The sequence below is a fragment of the Pogona vitticeps genome, chromosome 3 (genome assembly GCF_051106095.1).
Source record: "Pogona vitticeps strain Pit_001003342236 chromosome 3, PviZW2.1, whole genome shotgun sequence".
NCBI classification, from domain to species: Eukaryota; Metazoa; Chordata; class Lepidosauria; order Squamata; family Agamidae; genus Pogona; species Pogona vitticeps.
In genome coordinates this window covers 175,538,997-175,549,461 of record NC_135785.1, presented here as the reverse complement: position 1 = coordinate 175,549,461, position 10,465 = coordinate 175,538,997, and positions in this window count along the sequence as shown.

Here is a 10,465-nt window from a genome sequence, read left to right as displayed (position 1 = left end):
TATTGCACAGAAATGTGATTTACAAAAATAAAAATAAAATATATATATCGCTGACAAGCGATTTGTTCTAAGTAAAGTCTGCATAGATCGTGGCTGTTACATCTCGAGCCGCATTTGCCTATACAGTACTGTATATATATATATAGAAAACGCGGCTCGAGATGTAATAGCCACGACCTATGCAGGCTTTACTTAGAACAAATCGCTTGTCAGCGAGCCCTGCTTCCATGGAATTGTTTAACGATTCTAGTGTGAGTGGGATTTATTAAAAATATATATGGTATAAACCGGAAGAAGCTTCCTCCGATCACAGATGTTAAAAAGCAGACCAACTCGATTAAAAGCACTTTAAAACCTAATACTCCACTCAGCTCATAACAACTATTAGCGCCATCTAGTCCCCCCCCCCCCCAATTAACAATACCTGGCAGCTTTCATTTAAAGGATGCGATCACCTACCGGAGTCTATTAATCAAGACTCCCCGAACTCTGAGGATGGGTTTTTCCAGCTGACTTAACTTGCTTACATGGGCGGGCATCCTCTTTTCCCTATTGTGACCGAGTGTAGCATATTTAGCAGCTAAAGGGTACGATGGTACACTTCAGCACCAAATAAATTATGCTGAGCTGTAAAACAAATGTGTTGATAAGGGCTGGACGATGTTTGAACTGTAATTCTAGAAAAAGAAGAAGAAAGAAGAAAAGGAAGGAAGGAAAAGAAAAGTGGGATTTCCAAGCTTTGTCAGGGAACTTTCAAGACCACTCCTTTCATAAATTGCAAGGGATTGGTTCCACTGCTCTTCTGCCACCTGAACAGACTGGAAATTCACCTGAAAATAAGATTAAAACTTTTAGGAAACCCGTGCCTAGGTTGGCATCCCAGAACAAAGTCAGTTGAACTCACAATACCTGAATTTTTTCTACCAGAGGTGGTTCAAGGTAGCACAGTTTTTGCAGCCTTCCAGATTTATGGCCACTTCTGGTTCTATTGTTTTGGAGTAGATGGCATTTTGGGAGGCCATGTGGCCCTCCTAAGGATTCTTGAGGCAGAAAAATAGTCCTTCTGACATATTAAAAAATTGTCTATCTGTGCTTTATGTATACTGTACTAGAATAAATGTAATTTCAGGCTAGATCTGAATTTGAAAGCAACACACTACAAGTCACATTACCCAAGTCAGACTTAGATTTTGGTAGAAGATAATAACAGTGCAGACCAGTGTAATTATCAGGTACAATACAAAACAAATGCTTCATCTGGAAGAGTTCTTGATTCTCTACATCTTTTTGTGGTGGGATTTATTGGGTACTTGAAGTAGTGCCGATGGAGGAATGAAAATGGGATGGTTTTGCTTCAGATTAGGCCATAATCTGCTATCTCCATTGACAAAAATGAGATCATATTTCACTTGATCCTGATCTACTATAAGCATTGGATTCACCCTTTGAACTAATGATGTTATATATCCGATGGTAGTTGTGCTTGGTATCCCTAATTAGAAGTGATTCTATAAAACATAGAACAAAAATTGTTGAACAGTGATTGTCTATACTCAGAAGACATAAAAATTACCTTGGTGCATCTTGACTTGGCAAGGGCCACAAATCTGAATGGAAATAGCACCTCCGACAGCTTGGTGGACTCTTTTTATTTTCAGTCTAAGGCCCAATACACTGACAGAGTCATTTTTCACTCCAGAAACTTGTTTAAGATTTAGTCAGCCTCATTTTCATGACTCAGGGAATTGTGCCCTGATATTTTATCATGCAATTTTGAAAGTCACCCAGATGGTGATGCTTATTGCAGTGTGTGCATGTTTGTGTGTCCTTCACAATTTTGTCAAGTGATGAAAGTACAGTATAATAATTTGCAGAGTGTTTGTCCCTGACAAAGAAGCTCTAATCATATTGAAAATGTCCTTAATATGTTTCAGAATAAACATGTAATGGAAAAACAGCTCCAACAGAACTTTACAGATGGCAAAATTTTCTTTAGATTTTCCTATTTAGCTGAGGAATACTCATGGACCAGTTTTTACTGATTTAATCAATTATTTACTACCTGCCTCATATTGATACTAACTCATTTAAACTTTTAGAATAGTCCACCAGAGCACAGAGTGCTGTCCTCTGAAGATGCCGGCCACAGAGACTGGCGAAACGAACTTCAGAACACGGCCAAAGAGCCCAAAAAACCCACAACAACCATTAGATCCCGGCCGTGAAAGCCTTCGCAAATATATTGCTGTGTTTCATTCTGAAAGTTTGTTTTTATCATATGTTGTATGCTGCTCAAAGAATACTGGTTATTGGATGGCTAACAATGACAATTAATATATAACTGTTTGCTTTTTTTCTTTTCTGTGTATATAAAGGAAGTTTAGAGCCATTTCAAAAGCACAATTACATTAGAGGAGAGCTAAATTGCTATTCTGTAAACCAAATGCATCAATTAAAAAACAGCTTTCTGAGCAATTCAGTCTTCATATGTTTCGTTAGAAAGGGATATACTCTGGATGCTTTTATCTGAGAGTTCTGTCTATTAGGGGAAAAATCCTTGAGGACAAAAATAATACTGAAGTCCCTAAGGGTTAGCATAAAAACTCTAAAACTTCCACTCACAGTCAGTGTGGAACCTTGCATGGAACAATTGTTACTTGCATCAGTTTTACTTATTGATATGTAGCAAATTTCTGTTCTTTTAAGACAAATACCATTTTCTTCCAAATTATCTAAGAGTAAGGGGGAAAAAACACAAAATGCTGCTGAACTAGAGAACAATTACTGCTTTGTCCTTCAATGAATAGTTCTGCCTGGCTGTTACAGAAGTTGTTCTGTGTTGCTTTCAAACATAATATAATTATCAGTATCCGCTGCTTTAAACAAAAGCACCACTACCGTAGAGTATCTCTATACCCTGGCCTCATTTCATAACTTTACTCCTTGTTTCCATTACAATCCAATGTGGTTTGTAAGAAACACCTTGTTGTCCATAAAAATAACTTGTGAATCTCTTCTCAGAACCTCCATTTCCATTGGAATGACTGATAAACAGTTGTACAATTTCAGCTACATCAAATATTTATTCCCTTTCTTTTAGGATGAAACTGAAATGAAAGAGATCCTGGTTTTAGGAACATATGCAACCATAACCTCCTATGTTTACTAAGAAAAAGGTCTCAGTGACGGCTAAAACTATGCATTATCTTAGCAAACATATGCTTGCCGAGATAAAGAAAATACAGGGCCAAGTGAGGTACGAACAGTTTGAGGATCAATGTGTAAGTGAGATGTGTGTTTAATCCCTCTTCAATGGCCAACTGTTTCTAGAAAATGCCCCCCAGGTCCCCTATCCCAATTATGAGCCAGTTTTATGTACAATTTCAAAACTTGACTGAGTGGATAAATACAGTAATTTGTTAAAAAAATCCGGTGAGATATCCATGGTATGAATGAGGTAATTGTTGAGACTATGATTGTTAAATCTTTAATGCATTACCACTGTTGTTATGTGCCTTCAAGTTGAAGCCAACTTACAGCAACCCTAATAGGGCTTTCAAGGGAAGTGAGATATTTAAGGAGTGGCTTGACTAGTTCCACATGCCCAGTGAGTTACTCTGTCTGAGCAGGGATTTGAATCCAGGCATCCTGAGTCTGTCACTCTATCTGCTACAACACACTGAGTATCTATTACTACCGACTCTGAGGGTTCGCTTGTAGGGGCTTCAATCACACCAAATAAAGTACTAGATGGTTTAAATTCAACAATGTTGTCTTCTTTTATTAAACTGGTAACATCAACAGGAACATCTTTGCATCTGAGTTCTAAGTTCTCTTGCTGTCTAAAACGTGACTGCAAGGGTGTCCAAACATTGTTAACGAATGGGTTTATCTCGTCAAAGTCCCACGGCCCTGACAACACTTTCTCTGGTACGATGGGTCTCCTTCATCTCCCTCCGTTGCTAATAATGGTAAGGTTTCCTCGTCTCCAGTCCACCCCCAGAGTGAGGACCCCTCTCTTGGACTGGCCAGCCACGGTCCGGGAAGACTCCCATCTTCTAGAGCTCGGTAAGATGCCATGTCTTCTTGGCCTCAATCTCCCGAGCCACCGCCTCACGTTCTTCTCTCAGATGGCGCCTCTACTCCTTTGCCTCCGTCTCTCCCCAGTAGGAGGGACGGGGTTGTTGTCCTCATGGGGAACTTTGACTTGTTCCCACTTCCCTGTCCAGGGATCTTGTACCCACACCTTTTCCCAACCACCCGGGATGTCGTCCCGCCTCTCCCTTATATCTCCTACCCCCGCCTCCACCAGCCTTTCTCCTTTTCCCGCCAAATCTTCACCGGTTTGTACCGCCACACTTAACCCTTTTATCCCCAATACCAAGTCTCCGGTATCCACCCCTTGATGTTTCTGTCCCTCTCTGTCTCTCAGTTCCTCCAACTCCTTAGTGTTCACCTTGTTGCTTTCTTTCCTAGGTGGAGAAGGCGGGCGGGGGGGGGGAGGTCTGAGTCTCCTTAGTGTAAGATGGGAGCGATGGCACTCCTACAAATGCTTCCTGGCCTTGGCCTGGGGCTTCACACCCACCAAATTAATTTTTAAAATACATATGCTGCCTTTCTCCTACACAATCCAAAGCAGCTTACAGTATTAAAAGAAAAAAAGTTAAAGCTAAAATAATAAATTATTATAATATTTAAAAAGAATTAATCAAATATATTAAAACTTATAAATAAGAGCAATATTAAAAACGCAAGTAAAACTAAAGAATGTAATAATCCCTTTAAAAAATCCTCTTGGTCAACCAGTCATTTAAAGGGAAGTCTGCCTGAAGATAAATGTCTGTTTACAGAATGGCAGCAAAGACGGCCTCCTGTGGAAGGGAGTTCCAAAGTTCAGGAGTTCTCCCATGTCCACACCAAATGTGTCTGTGAGAGTTGTGGGACTAAGAGAAAGACCTCTCTGGATGATCTTAATATCTGAGCAGGCTTATAAAGGGAGATATAGTCTTCTATATAGTTTGGAACCAAGCCATTTAGGGATTTATAGGTTAAAATCCAAAAATAAAAACAGTGCTGAAGTCAACTTATTTTGATACACAACCAGACTCAAGAAGGAAAGGGGGATTGTGGTAGTTATTGTGTTCAGATTGAAGGCATAAAACTGTGAAAGGAGCTAAACCTGTAGAAATTATTTGTAATGTAATAGCTCTTACGTGGCAGAGCAGAGAATATGCAGAGGTGGGAAAAGATGGAATATAAGATGGAAGACCCTGGAAGCTCACATAGGTAGAGAAAGAACAGGTTCTTTGGCAGGTGCCCATTTTATTTGAACACCTTTTTGAGAATCTGTTTCTCTCTTGTGTTCTATGTTCTTACAATGCCCCATCTATTGCTGTTTATCACACATGCTTAGCCTCACAGAAAATGGATAGCCATGTAGAGTCATGTGAAAAATAAAGTACACCCCTTTTGAATTCTGTTTATGAATCAGGACAGAATAAAAATCATCTGGTCCTTAGCAGGTCTGAAAATTAGGTAAATACAAGCTTAGATGAACAACAACATATGACATATTACACCATGTCATGATTTAACAAAAATAAAGCCAAAATGGAGAAGCCATTTTGTGAAAAACTAAGTACTGTACAGCTTATGATTCAATAGCTTGTAAAACCACCTTTAGCAGAAATAAACTGAAGGAATTATTTTCTGTATGACTTTTATCTGTCTTTCACATTGTTGTGGAGGAATTTTGGCCCGCTCTTCTTTAAAACATTGCTTCAGTCCATGCAAGTTTGAGGGCATTTGTTTATGCACAGTTCTTGTAAGGTCCTGCCACAGCATTTCAATCAGTTTGAGGTCTGGACTTTGACTAGACCATTGCAACACCTAAATTCTTTTACTGTATTTTTCAGCCGTTCTGTTGAAGATTTGTGGGTGTACTTGGGATCATTGTCCTGTTGCATGACCCAATATTGGCCAAGCTTTAGCTGCTGGACAGAGGGCCTCACATTTGACTCTATAATACATTGGTACAGTATACATAGGAATTCATTGTTGGCTCAATGACTGCAAGGTGCCCAGGTCCCATGGCTGTAAAACAAGCCCAATCATCACCCCTCCACCACAGTGCTTGACAGTTGGTATGAACTGTTTTTGCTGATGTGCTGTGTTTGGTTTTTGCCAAATATGGCACTGTACATTATCGCCAGACATCTCCACTTCAGTCTTCTCCAGAAGTCTTGTGGTTTGTCCAGAATAGACTTTGCAAGCCTAAGCCATGCTGCCATGTCCTTTTTTTTAAAGAGGCTTTCTCCTGGCAACCCTTCTGAACAAACCATACTTGTTCAGCCTTTTTCTAATTGTACTGTCACAAACGCTAACATTTAACATGCTAACTGAGGCCTATAGAGTCTGGGATGGAACTCTTTTTCCCCCCCGGTTTCTATGGTCTGACCTTGGGGTGAATTTGCTTGGAGGTCCACTCCTGGGAAGACTGACAAAAAAGTAAATTTGCTGCTTATATACCGCCCCATAGCACATAAGCACTCTCTGGGTGGTTTACAAGTTAATTATGCAGGTCACACCTCTCCCCCGCAAGCTGCGTACTAATTTTACTGATCTCAGGATAGAAGGCACAGTCAACCTTGAGCTGGGTACTTGGGATAGAACCCTGGGCCATAAGCAGTTTTGGCTGCAATTCAGCAATTTAACCTGTCTTGAATGTTTTGCACTTGTGAATAATCTTCCTTGCTGTAGAATGATGAACTTTACATGGTTTGGAAATTGCCTTATAACCCTTCCTAGATTGATGGGCAGCAACAATTGCTTCTTTATGATCATTGCTGATATGTTTCCTCCTTGGCATTGTGGTAATGCACACCTGAATTCTCCAGACCAGCAAACTGCTAAAACTTTGGCTTCTATAGAGGTGGCCACACTTGCTGATTATCAGTTATTCAAGGATCTTTGGCTAGCAGCACCCGGCTGCTACTAGGCATTTTAATTCCTGTGGGAGCAGTAAGGGTGTATTTAGTTTTTCACTCACAGCTTCTCCAGTTTGGCTTAATTTTTGTAAAATAAATCATGACAAAGTGTAATATGCCATGTGTTGCTCTTCATCTGAGATGGTATTTACCTAATTTTCAGACTGCTAAGAGCAGATGATTTTTATTACATTCTGATACGAAAAATCATATAATTCAAAGAGGGAGTACTTTCTTTTCCACATGCCTGTATGTGTTAATGCTTTGACCCAGGTAGGTAAAGTAAGGTAAAGTTTCCCCTTGACATTTAGTCCAGTCGTGTCCAACTCGTTTCCAAGCCGTAGAACCAACGTTTGTCTGAACACAGTTTCCGTGGTCATGTGGCCAGCGCAGAATGGCATTACCTTACCACCGAGGTGGTACTTATTTATCTACTTGCATTTTTACATTCTTTCAAACTGCTAGGTTGGCAGGAGCTGGGACAAGTGACAGGAGCTCACTCTATCACGTGGATTTGATCTTACGACTGACTGCTGGTCTTCTGACCTTGCAGCACAGAGGCTTCTGCGGTTTAACCCACAGTGCCACCACGTCCATTTGACCCAGGTAGAGAAGAAGTATTCCCTGTTTAAATTATCTTACTGTTCTGCAGATTTTTTAAGACTTGGGGAAGAAATCTGGAATTTTAAAGATGAGACAAACATATCTACTCCACTGGCCCTCATAAACCATTGCAAAATGTAAAAGAGGGTTACCTAAAATCTTGAGTATATATACTGCTGTCTCTTGAGTGAACATTTGTCTCATCCATGCAAAATGTCAATGCTCCATAAGATTAGTACATTATTCACAGTCTATATTATTCCAATTCAAAACTAATAGGTTAAGCAATGCACTGCCACCTCCCATTTGTCCCTTAGAAGAATTATGGAGAAAAACAAAACAAAACTGGGATCTCACTATTTTTCCTATTATATCCAGTTCTGCTTTATCCATCTTACTTTTAAGGGTGCATAAATGCAGTCCCAAATAATTTTTTAAGATGGCTCCGCTAAGATTACAATCACATGACACCTTCTGGCTGCCTGAAACCTATCTCCATTGAAAAAAAAATCATTTGGCTGGCATTGCCCCGCCAGAAGTATGTTGAAAAGTGCTAGCAAATAATTAATGGAATAAGGTAGTATAGCACCAAACCCATCCACTTAATGGACACCAACTCCACAGACCAAGAAAAGTTTTCTACACACATCTGAAGCCCTAAATATTAAACTAGAAGAGGCTATGCTAAACCTATGGAGAACAAAAACAACACACTTTGCTGAATGGATGAATGCTGAAGAGTGTCTCCCACTAGGACAAAACTCTAGCTGGACCATCTGGAAGTCACTCACTAGACTTCAAAACAAAGTAGGACGATCAGAAAATAATCAAGTAAAATGTGGATACTTGCATATAGGACACATTTTCCGTGACTGTGGGTAAATTCAATCAATGCAGCATTTATGTGCATACAATTTATGCCCCAACGCATGTACTAAAGAAGATCTACTAAATGGCTGAGATAACACTACATACTGAAGTATCCCATTTCTGGTTTTAAAAGTCTAATAATTTTAACATTTTAAAGTTGTTTGAACTTTATATATATTTAATATACAGTACATCTGTAATTTTAAATTGTGCAGCACTCTGATACAAATAAAGAAAGGAAATATATAGAGGTGTGTATATACTCCATAATAGCACATAACAGGGCTCACAGTGATATAGCCCCAGAGACAACCTACATGAAGGCTATGGGCAAGTTCATCCAGTTGCACACCAGCAGCTCTGCAGTCTCAGGCTTTCTTCAATGTACACCTTCTTTCAGTCCATGTTGAGCTGCATAGAGGGTTTCTAGATGATTGCTATGTTGCACCTAAGTAGCTATTTAGATCCTTTTTGGTGCATCTGTGTTGATCCATGTCCCTACACCAATACAGTATCCTAGGTTGCCATGTAACGCCAGTTCCTCTTCTGGATAGTAAGCAGTCCTCATCCCACATATCCACAGCTTGGTGCCCCGCCCTATTTTGGGCTCCAGATCCCATGATCCACCACCACTGTGCATGTTGCCTTTGGTTTATGGCAGCTTCTCTTCGAAATACCTGCAAATCCTTTCACAAGGCTGCTTTGTCCACACATTCACATAACATGAAATGTTACCAAATGCTTGGATTGAAATCCAGTGTTCATCCTAGCTAGAGAAGATTCATTGAAATAATTCTGATTTATTTGTTGTAAATGGACTCGTCAATTTCAGTGGGTCTGTGCTACGTAAGCTTAACATTGATTTTAGCCCACCGCCTTTTGCATTTGAACGATACTTAGGCAGCACTGCTTGGCTGTTCCGTGAAAAAGCTGTGTGTGCGATCATCTAGCACTTATTTCGTATGATTATCTGAATCGCAATAAATCCATTTCTCACTGAATTCTTGTATCTGCTTTAGTCAAGTGAAGCCTTGCACTTCATATGCACTGATGATACCACCATCCAGATGTCACTGGCTTAAACTGGGACCAAACAAGGCAGTTGTGAGTGCATTTGCGTGTAAGCGTGATTGAACTTCATCGTCATCTTAGAACTGCAGAGCTGGAACGGACTCTATAGAATCTATAGATCATTGAGTCCAGCCCTTATCAAGGAGATCCAGTGGAGGAATCAAACTCCCATTCTTTGGCTCTGCAGCCAGATACCTAAACGACCGAGATCCTGCAGGACTTTCTTCTGAAAAAACATGCACAGGAATAAGCTACCAACACCTATAAATTTATTTACTGGTGGCAATCCTTAAGAAAGTCAGGTTCTACATAAGCAGACCCAACTTCTCACGTCTTCTACTGTTTTAACGATGTCAGCCGCCTTGGGGGTCGTTTTGGGGAGAAAGGCGGGATAGAAATATTTTAAATAAATAAAATAAATTCTAACAATACTGTATTGGCAACACAAAAGCATATCCATTCACACGCTATTCGTACTGCAACATTAAATAAACACAAAAGGAGATACTGTATAATATATAACTTTAGTACAGTATATCTCTCTGGAGACGCGGGGAGGAGGGAAGAAAACGCAAGAACCCTGCAATAAAAAATTCCCTCCCGACTTCCCACCGCAAAGAGGAAGGACCTACACAGGACACCTCTGCACAAAAAAAAAAAATCACGATCGCTCTCGCCACTTCCTCTCGACGGCGTCTCAGCGACAGAGGGAAACCTCCCGCCCCCCTTGTTGCGGATTGGCGGGCGTGGGGCGGAACGGCGCGCTCTGATTCGTCCGAAGCCGAGCAGTGAAGTGTCTCCTCTATCCGGTGTCGCCAAGGCTTGTGGGGCGCGCGGGGGGGGGGCGCGCGCTCCCGAGAGCGAGCGAACGAAGGAAGGAAGGAAGGAAGGAAGGGGAGGGAGGGGTGGTTGTTGTTGGTGGTGGTGCGTGTGTG